The following is a 13913-nucleotide window of genomic DNA, read 5'->3' as shown; positions in this document are numbered from 1 at the left end:
TTAAAGGGTTGGAGCAACAGCTGAGAGCTCCACCTACTTTTCTTTCCATACATTTTTTATTAACTGCGGCATCATGCAGCTGACAAATTCCCTTCCCTTCCATCAAACACAGACAGGACCAACAATGCCACCACGACATTGCTAATACACAAAGCAAATGATGGGGCACGAGACACATGTTAAGTGATGATGTATGACATTTAGAGGCTTGTAACAGGTATTAAACATATACTTGTCAACATAAAATAAATGGGGGTGAAATTTTCCTTTACAAATACATTTAAAGGATGTTTTCAAAAACCTTATCATTAATGTTTTGAAATTTTTGAAACAAGGTCACCTTCTTATACTTGCACTTGGACTAGTATTGTTTTGTTGTGTGTGCTGGAGCCAGTAAGGCAAGTGATCAAGTGATCATGACAATATATCACATACATTATTTGGAGTAATGTCTTTGGACCATGGTGGTTATATTTAATGAAAACTAAGAAAATAATTAAAAACAACAGTGAAACTACATTTTCATTACCAAAATAAAATGAAAACCAGAGTACCTTTAAAGATAACTAAAACTACATTTTACATTTATAATTAAAACTATCATTATAGTGAAAATGAAAAGGGGGAAGATAAGAACGGTTGTTTGGGAGAAATATATATATATATAAACTAATACTAAAATTAATTAAAAGTAAAAATAAAAACAATACAAACAAACCCAGTTTAAGAAATTATTAAAATTAACTGTACTTAAAGACACAAAAGTCAAAATGAACTATAATGAAACATCTAAAACTATTATTACACTGCTTGGGATCATTTGTGCAGGTATAGAAACCAGTGTTATCCCTGAATGCTTATTTTGTTCATCTTAAGAACATATTTTGGTTAAACTATGAATCCACCTCCATGGGAAAAGAGATTTAGTACTGTTAGTAATGACTTTACAAATTAATAATCAACAAGTTAGAACAGTGTTACTCACTGTTTTCCTACTTTAAACTAACTGTCCAATCACTTATCCCATGTTAATCATTACCTTTAACTATTTATAACAAAGCATGGCAAAGCAATAGAGCAAAATGTGAGTCCACACTATGGCAAGCATGCATGCACCCTTTGTATGTGATGACTTCAAACCGTATTTTAAAATGTATGTTTAATACAAATTCTTCCCAGAAGAGTGACGCCACTCCAATTCCATATGTCTTACAATTCCTGTAGATTTTATGGCCAGGAGTCCCAAAACTTTTGTCAAGTACTCTAAGAGCAGCTCTTTACATAAAAAGTGTATTGAAAGCAGTACTAAATGGCACACTTGTGTTGTCAAACCTTCCACTTCCTGCGTGTGTGCAATTCATCAAACCACTTCCTACACGACTACACAACCATTCACACGCACGTGGGTGATGGTTAGTTGGTTTACGTGGCTACCATTGGTTGCTGTACCTGAGCTAAAATTAAAGCGGTAATGTTGTCATACACTCAACGTTGCCCTGGAAACTGGGTCAGTATTTACCCTTTGCGTACCAGGCTGGGGAATCCATGCAAAGTTAAACACATGATTAACACACATTCCATCTGCTACACAAACACACCATTTTAAATGTCTTTTCCCAGTGAAAGGAAATCCTGAACGTGGGAAAGTAAGTCAAGTCTGTTTTGTAACTGTCGTTGCACTTGCATAACTTTTTTTTGTCACATTGGAACTAGTGTTTACCATTTGGTCATCAGATAGCAGTGTGACACAGAAACGAGATCTTCAGTAGATAATCTAAACTGAACTGCTGATGAACATAGCAACCGTCACCATCAACAAACAGCAGCTCATGAAAACAATGAAGAAGAAGTAGACCAATTTGTAATAATAACTGCATAGCATTCGATGTACAGCATGTGCATTATTGTCCACATGATGGCAGCCTCTTTTTTCAAAAACGTGTTTCTCTGACACCTTCTCCGTATAGAACTCTCGCCGCTCGAACCTCCTACCCGCAATTCACGTACCCGAACGGCGGATCTCACCGGTAACGCGCTGCACTTTGGTAAGCTCGACAGCCGGCGGCACGCATGCGTGACCCACTAACTTTAACTCCCTTTACCTCATATGACTCCAGAACGTACGCTCGTAAGGACGCCGCGCCCCCTCCCGGCTCCTGAGCCGGAATCTCGGGTTCCTCCTCCTCTTCCCTCCTTCTCTGCTCGACCTCTTGTATCTACACATGGCTGGCGCTGGCACCAATCAGGAGGCAGCGTGGGACGCTTTAAACCGAGGACGCTGCCACACATCACTACAGCTCACAGCCGCTTGGGGATGGAATTCAACTTTTTAGATGAGCCACTTGGAAGAAATATATGGAAAGGCAGATGATAGCAACAGGTGTGTTTGACACCTGGATCATCTTTGGGCTATCATAATTTCGTCGGGGACTTTAACATAACAGCGACTCGCTATTCTACTCACACTGGATGGTAAGGTTTTAAGTTTGTATTCGCAATGCTTTAAACTACACCAACACGGCAAAATGTGCCAACAATCACGTTGTCGTCGGTTACACAAATGAGCACATTTGCACCTCCGCGGCGTTCTAATGAGCTAACGAAACAGCAGCTGACATGTAAGCGACAAACGAGCACAGCAACAAAACTTGATGTCCTCTCTTACCTCGCCTACCACTTGAGGCTTCCCCGAGCAGGCTGGACCGTCCTCTTCCAAATATTGCACCTTTCAACACACCGGGGGGAGGGAAGCATGGAAGGAAAGAGAGATGGGAGGGGAGGGAGAATAACAATCAATAGAATAATGCGACAGGGGCCATTTCACAACCACCTGCCATTAAGCAAGGGCAGTTTTACTGATTAAAATATCCAAATATGACAACTTCAATTATTGTCACTCACACACTGTCATCTTCAGCAAACATCAAACGACATACAAATGTTTTATCACAGATTTGGCATTCCCTTCCTCACATATACTGTTGATAATAAAACTATTTTTTTTTAACTATTATGGATCATAATAACGTCCCCCTCACATATAAGTGTGACTGAAAATAGAAACAGAATGGCTGTGGCCGGTTACAGTTAAAACAAAAGATGGTCTCATTAGCCACAGGCTGCCCCCCTTGTCTACATAGCAACAAAATGATGTTTTGTCTCAAGCTGCTCCCCAGTCCCGCCGCCCTCGTCTCCCCCCTTCCCTTCCCCCCACCCACCCATCAATCGTGAAACAGTGAAGATCTATAATCATCAATATTTACCCTCCAAGTCTCACAGCTGCCTTGCTTTGTATTCCTTCGTCCGTTTGCAGATTCCCCATCAGACCGGAGCCAAGACTCCAGCTCACCCTCGTCTTCACCTCTATCCCTCTACACCTCTCTTCTCTTTCTCTCTCTCTCTCTCTCCCTCTCTTCTCTCTGTGTTCCAGCAGCTCATTCAGGAAGCCATCTTGTGTTTTTAATCTGCTTTTGCCGGAGCCCTCGTACGCACGCTCTCTCTTTCTCTCTTCCCCTTGCTCTCTCACTCTACCTCCTCCCTTACTCACAATCCCTTGTGCTAGTACGCCAATAGATTTGCTCTGCACACACACACACACACACACACACAACGTTTTGTTTTTTCCTGCACACAGAATGTGAATGTCATCTCAACGACTCCCTCCTCCTCTTTCTCGCAAACGTACACATTACTGGACAAATGTACATATGCACACACACACACACACACACACACACACACACACACACACACACACATATGCATGACGTCACATTAGACATAGTGCACAAAAGCAGCCCCTCCACCAATCAGAAGGCAGGCTAGGCTCTGCTGCCTGCTGCTAGGGTGAAATTGAAGGAACGTAAAGGAGTGCAGCTAAAGCAAGGAATGGACTCTATAGTGAAAAAATTATAAAAAAATAGGTTAAAATGAAAAAGGGAAAGAGCTGTTGAGTGTGTGTTGTGGACAGGAGCGTGTGTGTGTGTGTGTATGTGTGTGTGTGGTAATCTCTATGTCTCTTGTCAATTATCTCTTGAAGCTCGCCTCTCTAAACAATGACTCTGGTATGTGCTATCAAGCACCATCTGTGTCAGGGCTGCCTGCAATAACTGGACTGGACTAGACTACACAAAGCACACACAAACATGCGCGCGCACACACACACATACACGTTTGCTTTTGTATCATCGTAGGGACTTCTCATTAACATAATGCCTTTCCCTAACCCTTTCCCTAACCTCAACCATAACCCAATTCAAACCTAAACTCTAAAACCAAGTCTTGATCCTCAAAAAGAGGTCTGAACTTGTGGGGACCACAAAAATCCAAAATTTCAAGACGGTCCCCACAATGGTAGTTAAACCTGGAAAAACACACGTGTAAGGGCCCCACAATGTAGCAAAGACAAAGGCACACACACACACACACACACACACACACACAAATGGAAACAGCAATACAGCTTGCCCCCGACACCCAAAGCATGTTTGTCAAGTCCTCCATGCTGACTCAAAGCAAGTGAAAATGAGCAAAGAAAGGACAAATCGGCAGATTTGAGAGATTATGAATCAACGGGTGTATTTGCATACCTGCTCAAAACATGACAATCTGCAAAACAACTTTCCAAAGCAGACTCGAGTAAGCGCACATTCGCCAAAAAACCACAATGAGACATAACGCTTTGACAAAATCTGTCAACGAGTAAACCGGATGTCTTTCTCTTTCCACTCAACCCCTTTGTTATGTTCAAATTCAGTACTGTTCATTTGCTCAGTAATATCCAGCAGCATTTACATGCAAATGCTTGACTAAATGTCGCCGTGTCGAAGTCAGTGGCGACGACACATCGGAAGAGAACCAGACAGCGAGTGAGACGGAGGAGAGTGAACTCCAAGGCGGTGACACAGCATTTGGAGTGGCTGCCTGACGCGCTCATATGGTACGGGAAATCCCCTCGGCTGACGTCACGCGGGTCACGTGTGGGATTGTGTGCGATTCTGCGAGCAGAGGCGTGTTTGTGGCAAGCGTGGTCGGGGGGAGCGGCCCGAGAGCGCCGCTATGGCATTAAATACGCTTGCAGGTGGACCAGGTCGTGTTAGTAGCCGCGTTAGTACATTTACGCTTTCCATCGAAACAGTAATTGCTGTAGTAAACGATTTAGAACTCTAAAAAAAAAAGACTCTAAAAACAATGTGAGAAACGTGGACATAACGAGGAATATATCCATTATCAATTGGCAATTATCCATCATTAATTCCTACACTACTCACAAAAAATTGTGATATTAGACTTTCAGATAAAATTTCTGGATGAAATTAAATGTACCATAACCCTGACAGGTGACCTTCATTTGACCTTTTCTTAATTTTTTAAAGGCACATGTTCAACTCTTCAGAACCTTTTGCACAACTTTTTGGTCTCTAACAAGGAGCTGAATGGCAAAATTAACAGCAGGGGCCGTATTTTCATGCTTAGCGCAAGTCTAGTGCAACGTGCGGTCTGACTGTGCGCATGGGTGGAGTTTTCATTCTTTTAATATTTGGATTAACTAGCGCAAATAGAAAAGGGTGTTTTGCGCTGTTGTGGGATGGAACACAGCCGACTCTGGCCAATCAAACCAACTCGCCACCCTGGTTCTCGAGAGTCAATGTCCTGCTAACCGAGACTTAAACTCTTGTTTTGAGAATTATATACTATGCAAGAGCAGAATTTCTAAAATTATTAATATTGTTTTAAGATGATTTGTCTTTTTTTTTCTTACTTAGTTTGTAAATCCTAAAATTAGTTCATGTTCATGCACAATAGGCTAAAATGTCTTAAGAGTCAGCTGTTTTCATTGTTTCCCTCCACCAACAAACCTGTTTCAATGAACAGGATTGTTATCAGGCTACTACAGAGGATGCTGATGAGCTGATCATTTGAGTCAGCTGTATTGGAGGAGGGAGACAGTGGCTCTTGAGGACCAAGGTTTCCCGACCCCTGATCTAGTGGCTTACTACAGTATAGTTGCGATTGCGTTTTTAAAAGTACACAACATTTATTAACAAGATCACTTCGTATTGTGGTTTAGGGTCTTATCTGAGTGAAGATACAGCTTTTTGTGTTGCACTGTGAGCATTTCTAAGTGATAATGCAACTGACCTGTATTTTGCATTCTGCCAACATTCTTAGTAAAGTATTTTCTAACATTGTTCCTGTGAAGACATGCCCTTTTTTGTACAGAACAATTTCCAAAGGTTAAAAGAATCCAGTTTGAAGATGTTTTTTTTTTGTTGCCATGAGTATGCTTTAATTGACACTTTAACTCATTCACTGCCATTGACGGCTATACACGTCAAAAATCATTTGAACTATTTCTATTAGTTTAAAAAAAAAAAAATCCGCTTTTGCTAACAAGAGTATAAAAACCTAGGAAAAAAATTATTGTACATTTAGAACAGGTATAAAATTTTTGATTAATCGTGAGTTAACTATTGTAGTCATGCGATTAAAAAAATGTAATCGCCTGACGCCCCTAATTTTTGATAATCCTTGCTTTAAGAAAAAAAAAAGATTATTTAAAAAAAAAATGTCTAGGTTTTTATACTCTTGTTAACAAAAGTGGAAAAAATGTTAAACTAATAGAAATAATTCAAATGAATTTTTGACATTTATAGGCGTCAATGGCAGTGAATGAGTTAATTGCCTTGTATTTCCTGTATTGATCTAAATAAAAACGTTTACTGTTCACAATTTGCTGTTGATTTATTAAAATTATGACCAAAAATTTGCTTTACCACCAATAACAAAAAAGAAGACTATAATTAGTTTATCTGCTTAACATATTTTGGCCTATATTAGTTCTAATATGTTAAACAAATCAAAGGTAAAAAATAAAATTAAAATAAAAGGTGGAAATGGTCCCCATATCCTTCAGTTTTGCTGGATGTAGCTTTTAGTAGAAAAGAAAAGGTCACAACTGCTTCACACAAAGCTCTCCAGTTTAATCATTTAAACGATTTCAATGCTTTGCACACATGAGAGGGAATAACAACATGCTGGTGGACAATGGTAACCTGCGCCACGGTTTTGCATGTTAAATGTAAATGATGGTTGCAGTAGATGAACGATGTGGTTGCCAGGCAATGAGTGCTTGCTTACTGCATCCATATGGAGGTCAGAAGGAAGAGATGGCGGAATTGTGGGGGAGCTGTTGATAGATCTTCATCATTACAGCAAGAACAAGGCAAACACACTTGTTACATGGCTGACGTTTGCAAGAATGTTATCAACATAATCATAATAAAATAAATATTGACATTGGTTGTTTGTCTCTGTGTGCCTTGTGATTGGCTGGCAAACAGTTCAGGGTCTACCCCGCCTAGTACCTACTGCCCGAAGCCAGCTAATATCAAGTGTGAGAAATGATACTGAAATGTGTTAGCATTCTTTGAGAGGTCAGAAGTTCAGAAATGTGGAGGCAGTAAACTTCTATTACCCAACAATAAGAGAACCTCGGGAAAGACAATGGTGACAATTTGGAGCACTCTTTCAATAAGACACCTTTCAGTCACCGATTGAACTCACGCTGTACAGGCAGGCAGGCCTGCAGTAAATATGCTCCAACTAACTAATGGCAAATGCTATCGAGTATTCTGATTAGAAAATGTATGAAGAACACATTTCAGTTAACAAACAACTGCCATTTTGCAGGAAATCCTTGAGGGGGTTGTGTGAAACATCCAGACAGCGAAACAAGTCAGGACAGGTCTGAAGAGTGCTGATGAGAGCCCTTATTTCCTGTTTGTGGCAAAACAAACCACATGTCCTCTCTTTGAAACTTTGAGTGATCCTCAACCCTGACAAGTTGCCCTGCCTCTATTTACAGCCTGAATAAGTGAATATTTTGAGAACTACTATTTGATGCTGTTTAATTAAACCAGTTCAAAGGCTAGTATTTCTCATAATGCAAGATTGTGTATATACAATTATTCATTTCATTGCTCGAAATAATGTGCTAATGCAGGCCACTGCAAATGCAAGCAAAGCAGCAATTACTCGCATCATTGTCAATATTCAGATGATTTGTATCCTGGCAATATCAGCTGTATTGTTATAATAGATGAAGCACTTTTGAAAGCAGAAATTTTGCTAACAGAATATGTATCATCATAATATAAAATAATTTAAATATATATATATATCTTTGAAACTGTGTATCTGTATTAAAGGTTGATACACATTTGCAAGTAGCAATAATGTAGTATCATATGTTGATAATTATAGTGTCTACTTTTTAAGGCATTTTCATTATCCCCAAGGGGGAAGTCTTGCATACCTGCAAAAACACTCAGCCAAGACAGTATCGTTAATATTTGCCTAAATTTGCTGTACTGTTGGGTAAAAGAAATATGAGAACATAATTCATGTGTTGACTTTTTTTTACTGCCGATACCCGGCCTTATTTTAAGGTATTGGTGCTTGCAACGGAAGCGGATACCAGCATCAGCCGCCCTCTTGTGGCCGTTCTATCATCAGGAACTAAAGGCACAGAAGCCCATTTAGATGTAGAACCACATGTTTTGATTGGGACTTTTTTTCTGGCCAATGAATTAATAGTTTCGTGTTGTTGTTGTTTTATTACTAAAATATATGTTATTGTATGTTGTATACAAAATATGTACTTTATGAACTTTCTTTTTTTTAATGTTATGTATCAAAAGTACTAGTGGTTTTGGTACTTGATATCGGTGATGATAACTAGTCAACAGTTGAATACTCTAAAAAAAAAAGTGGTATGAAACATAAAAGTAGAAGTTTAGAAAAGGGTTTAAAACAATAACAAGAAATTGTGATCATAAGTCAAGTGAGATCAGACGATATGAAAAAAAAACATCTTTTTTTTTCTTCTTCCCATTCTATTCGTTTCATTTCATTCAGCCCTAGAAAAATCCAAGCAGCTTTAAGATGCTGTTTCTGCCTGAGCGGACTGCTCAGACAAAATGTCAGCCAAAGGATGTCCCAAAAGTCTACTTGGTTTCACATGGAGATTAGCCAAGCACTCGCTTATTCCATATGGCTAAATCAACCAATACCTGCCTCATAATAATAATTTGTGTCCCCACAAAGTGTCCTATGCGTCGGACTTTATGTGAGGTGACTGGCATCGTCCCTCCTTTTCCCAAATTGAAACGTATAAATAAATAAATAAAAATACATCTATCTACATTCTATTATTTACTGACTTAATAATACTACATACATTGATTGTTTAACAACAACAAAAAGTCTAATGATGAAATGAATATGACAGTTAGACCCTGGAAGTGATTATTTGCATTATTCCTAACAACATCAAAATCTTTGACTTGACATATTTCAGTAAAGAAAAGTCCTCAATGTTTAATGTAAACTTGTGAGAATCTTGTAAAGTCAACTGTGATTTCAACTTTTCTTTTAGGAACAGCAGCCATTCCTAAATCATGGCTTTAGTAGCCTAGTCAAGTTTTTCCTGTTTTTTTCTCCAACTGCTGACTGTTGGTTGCATTTTCCTCCTTCTTGACTTGGAAACCCATCCCCCGCCTTTTCAGACCCCGATGCACATACAAACACATTTAGCCACGCGCGCGCACACCGCACACTTGTAAATGTGCACTCTTTCTTCACACACCCACACACACAAACACAAAATAGCCTAAGGTTAACCCCCACTCTCAGTTGAAGCCTAGGAGGTCAAAGGACAAAGCAGAGGCAAATACTGGAATTCTCCTGTGCGGCTGCCTGCACAGCTCCTCAGCCACGCACACACAGACACACACACTCACGCTATTCACAGGACCGTAGTAATTGGAGCTGTTCACAAAGTTGACTCTGAATATGTGACTAAAACTATTACAGCATAACATAAATGCTGTCAAGCCATGTTCTTGTCACATATTGAAGCTAAAAATGGTACAAAGGACAAGAAAAAATATCTGTAAGTTTTTTATTTTTGTTTTTTAATTCATTGTAGCAAGTTGTTGGCTATATGAAGGGTAGCTGGGATTTGTTCAATTGTTGATGGAAATGGGTTATAGAGTGTATCGGTTTTGTAGTACACCTGACTAACAAATAAACAAAGATCAAAACAGTACTTCATGCCTGAGCTCTGACGTTAATTACTACGAGTGTTAAAAAGAAATAGTTTCGGCGATATATCGCGCTATTGCCGTGCACAATTCTCGTATCGATTCAATAAGCGGTCAAATCGATTTATAAACATCAATGATGGAAATATTCAACAAAACATCTTACTTGATGTTAGCTTTTAAGTCTTTGACTGCCAGACGTTTTCAGAAAAGGGATGCCGCCAGTGCCAGCCGATTTAAGCATTTTGACTGATTTTTCAAGGTCCACAGAAAATGTTGTGTTTGGACTATGGAAACACACATACTACCAAATGAAAGATTGAAGATTGAACTCTCATCTTTCATCAGAAAAAAAAGTTTGTTTCTACCTTGTTCCGTTTTTCAGTAATCAACAATAGAAAATGGTTAGTTTCACCGAAATGCTATGTTTTGAAACAAAAAACGGAGAAAACAAGCTTTTTGTGAAACTATGTTATTTCATGCACTCTAGTGAATTGTACACTTATTTTTGTCCATGAATGATGCCACAAACACCTAAATAGTGCTTTACTTCTGTAAAACACTACCACCAACAATGAAAAAGTGTTTTTAGATTGCAAAATACATTTATTTCCATTCAACAGTGTAACAATTTGACAAAACAATTTCGCAAACTATTTACAAATGTGTGCAACTGTGGTACTATTTACAATTATGTGGATGTTTCAAATACAGTTTTTCTTTTTGTAACACTGCCCTGCGTGCAAGGAGACGGAGCAGAATTTGCACAACAGATTCGTTTCACTGCGATTGCCCCTTTCGCGAGCAGATGTTACACTTTCTTGACGGCCTTTTTTTCCGGGGAATAGCAAGTAGCAGACTGTACCCACTCCTCCGATGAATATGCATTAGACTCGGGGCACTCTTCATCGTCCGATTGAACGTCTGCCTGTGCAGAAGTGCTCGGTTGTGCTCCGCGTTTTCCGGTGTTAGCATCGCTAGCCAGTGAGGCTTTATGACGTGGTCATAGCCGCCGCGTCAACGCTTCCAACCTCGGAGTCACCATCATCATCATCGATGATGATCATCGTCGTCATCAATGTGCTCTTTAGCACTGGTCGATGCTTTTCGTCTTTGAAAAAAATGCTCAAGCGTGAGCTGCTTGCAACCGGTCGCCATTTTCGCTTCCCATCCCCAGCCATTGTCCCCTCTAGCTCCGCCTCACGTCTTCTACTGACGCCTACCCAATCTTATCAAAAGAGAGTCATCGCTGCCATCTAGGGGCCAAAAACAGTCATTAGGCTAACTAGATCTGCTTGAAACTTTCACCACAGCTGGCCAAGGCTTTCCTCCATCCGTTTCCCCCCCCAAAAAATTGGAAAATGTCTTTTAACGTCCTTGGCGGCCCTCCGTAGGTTTTTACTAAACGTCATTTAACGTCCTTGGCAGTAAAAGAGTTAAACCACGAGTGCCATCTAGAGGAGTAAAAAAATATCACAGGTGTTTCATAAAGCTTCATTTGTCTGTCTGTCTGGTTAGCTGTTTAGCTAACTAGCTAGCCGGCCCATTTAAAGCAAGAGTGCCATCTAGAGGAGTCAAACAATATCACAAGTGTTTCATGAAGCTTAATTTGTCTATCACTATTGATAAATATTTTCAAAATTTTTAATTTAAAAATAAATCGTAATAATCGACTTATAGATTCGTATCATGATTAATCTGTATCTAATCGAATTGTGACCTATGAATCATGATACGGATCGAATCGCCAGGTACGAGGCAATTCACACCCCTATTAATTACCTTTTTTTTTGTCCATATATGACATGAGCAGCGATGAGCCAAGATGTTCCACTAATTGAAAAACACGAGTTAAGATGCCGACTCACCTCCCAAGTGTCCCGTCTTCTTTTCAGCTCTTCGCATTTGCGCAGCTTGCAGATCTGTTTGCCCGTCTTGCGGTTCAGACAGTTAACACAAGCACCGCAGTTGACTTTGCGAAGGCATGGCGCGCAGGCACCGCATTTCTTCCTCTTTTTCTTCTGGGGGTTGAAAGCGGCATCCAGTCGGGGGTCAGTGGGAGACAGCGAGAAGAGGCCCGCTTGCTGATGCTCACTTTCTATGTACTTGCTCAGCGGGGACGTCTTGGCTAATAATTTTCTATTAATGGTGTGATTAGGAATTTGGCTGCTGAAAAAATCGTAGACGTCCTGAGTAGGTGAACTGCACGCTGCCCTAGGCTTTGGCATGATTCCGACGCTGTGGCGGGATTTTGAAGGATTTAAAAACACTGCTATAAAAAAGGCTTTCAAAAGTGGTTTCCTTTTAAAAAATATACCAGTCTGGAAGTAAGATCTGTGTGTGTGTCATAATAATGTAACGGGCAAAGCAGATGATTCTGTGGAATCTCTTCTTGCTACCCTGAGGCATGATTGGTGATCCAGCAGAGTTTGAGCTGAAACTGGATCAACCTAGACAGAAAACAAAAGAGAAATAACAATGAAGCAAACGCCATACAAATCATTAAAAGCATTTTACTTACAGTAGGTGCATAATGTGCTACAAAAAGGCATTTCACCAACACTGGGCATTATGGATACATCTGGATAACTAGTCGAATGCTGTCAGCTCAGTACGAGCCAATCGAGTTATAACTTAAATTCCAATCAAAATAATTCACCTTGGAGATGGTAGTCACACTTTCTGCCTTGTAAGTCAAATTATCACTATTTGCCTCATAGCCTGTGTACTCTTTGGGAAGCTACTATGTTTAACTAAAGACCTCACATGGACATGGGCTTAAGTTGCACACTAGAAAGAATGGGGGGGGGTGGGGGTTGGGGATGGGGGGTTGATGTGCTGATGCGTTGATGCCGCGCACTGTCCTCTTTGTCTCGTGGTCACACGCTCCGGTCGACCGCCAATGAAAGCTGGATTGTTTTGAAGAAAGACACAATTTCTTCACTACTGCTACTGGTTCCACAACAACTGAATATGTTTTAGGAGATATAGAATTTCAAGCTATATACAAGGTTTAAAAAAAAAAAAAAAAACTCAAATTTGTACAGGCTTATCAAGGTGTACCTTATTAAGTGTCTAGTCAAGTATCTGTAACTATTTAGAGCATATTTTTAACATACTAACCCAAATAGTGTTGTAAGTAATTTACATATAAATGCAGAAATTCATTGTAATACAACAACTTCGCACTTCTGCCTCACAGTTCCTTTTTTTCATGGATCTGTTCTTCCGTGCTTTTATGACTTTCCTCCGGGTACTCTGGCTTTCTCCCGCATTCGTTGAAGACTAAATTGTCCAAAAGCGGGACGCACTATTTTCCTTTATTTTGTTTGCACTACACATACTACATAATCAATATTTAACGTTAAGTTACAAAGGGGGCTGCTCATTGGTTCGCCTAAAGTAGCTGAGGACAAAAGTCACCAAGTCAGATAAGTTGACTTTAAAGGGAAAGTAAACCACCCAAAAAATTCTTGACATTAACTCATTCACTGCCATTGACGGTTATAGACATCAAAAATGTATTTGAACTATTTCTATTAGTTTAACATTTTTTTCCCACTTTTGTTAACAAGAGTATGAAAACGTATAATTTTTTTTGTTGTACATTTAGAACAGAAAAAAAAAATTGTGATTAATCGTGAGTTAACTCATAAAGTCATTCAATTAATTACGATTTTAATTGCCCGACGCTGCTAATTTTGAATTGTAACTAAACACATGACTTCAATAGTTAACTCACGATTAATCATGAATTTTATATCTGTTCTAAATGCACAATAAATTTAAAAAAAAAATCTAGGTTTT

The 13913-nt window shown here is 39.5% G+C and overlaps 1 protein-coding gene across 1 annotated transcript in view; it reads right to left on the bottom strand.

Annotated features, from left to right (window-relative positions):
* tet3 (tet methylcytosine dioxygenase 3) overlaps positions 1-3697 on the bottom strand; it is a 34812-nt gene extending 31115 nt beyond the window's left edge. The window contains exons 1-2 of the mRNA XM_077561189.1: positions 3264-3697; positions 2666-2725 (exon numbers count right to left, since the gene is read on the bottom strand). The gene's annotated coding sequence lies outside the window, so the exon portion shown is untranslated. The remainder of the gene's footprint in view (positions 1-2665; positions 2726-3263) is intronic.
* Between the last annotated feature and the right edge of the window lie 10216 nt (positions 3698-13913).

The sequence above is a fragment of the Vanacampus margaritifer genome, chromosome 3, assembly GCF_051991255.1.
Source record: "Vanacampus margaritifer isolate UIUO_Vmar chromosome 3, RoL_Vmar_1.0, whole genome shotgun sequence".
Lineage (NCBI taxonomy): Eukaryota > Metazoa > Chordata > Actinopteri > Syngnathiformes > Syngnathidae > Vanacampus > Vanacampus margaritifer.
This window is presented reverse-complemented; position numbering and strand designations above follow the sequence as displayed.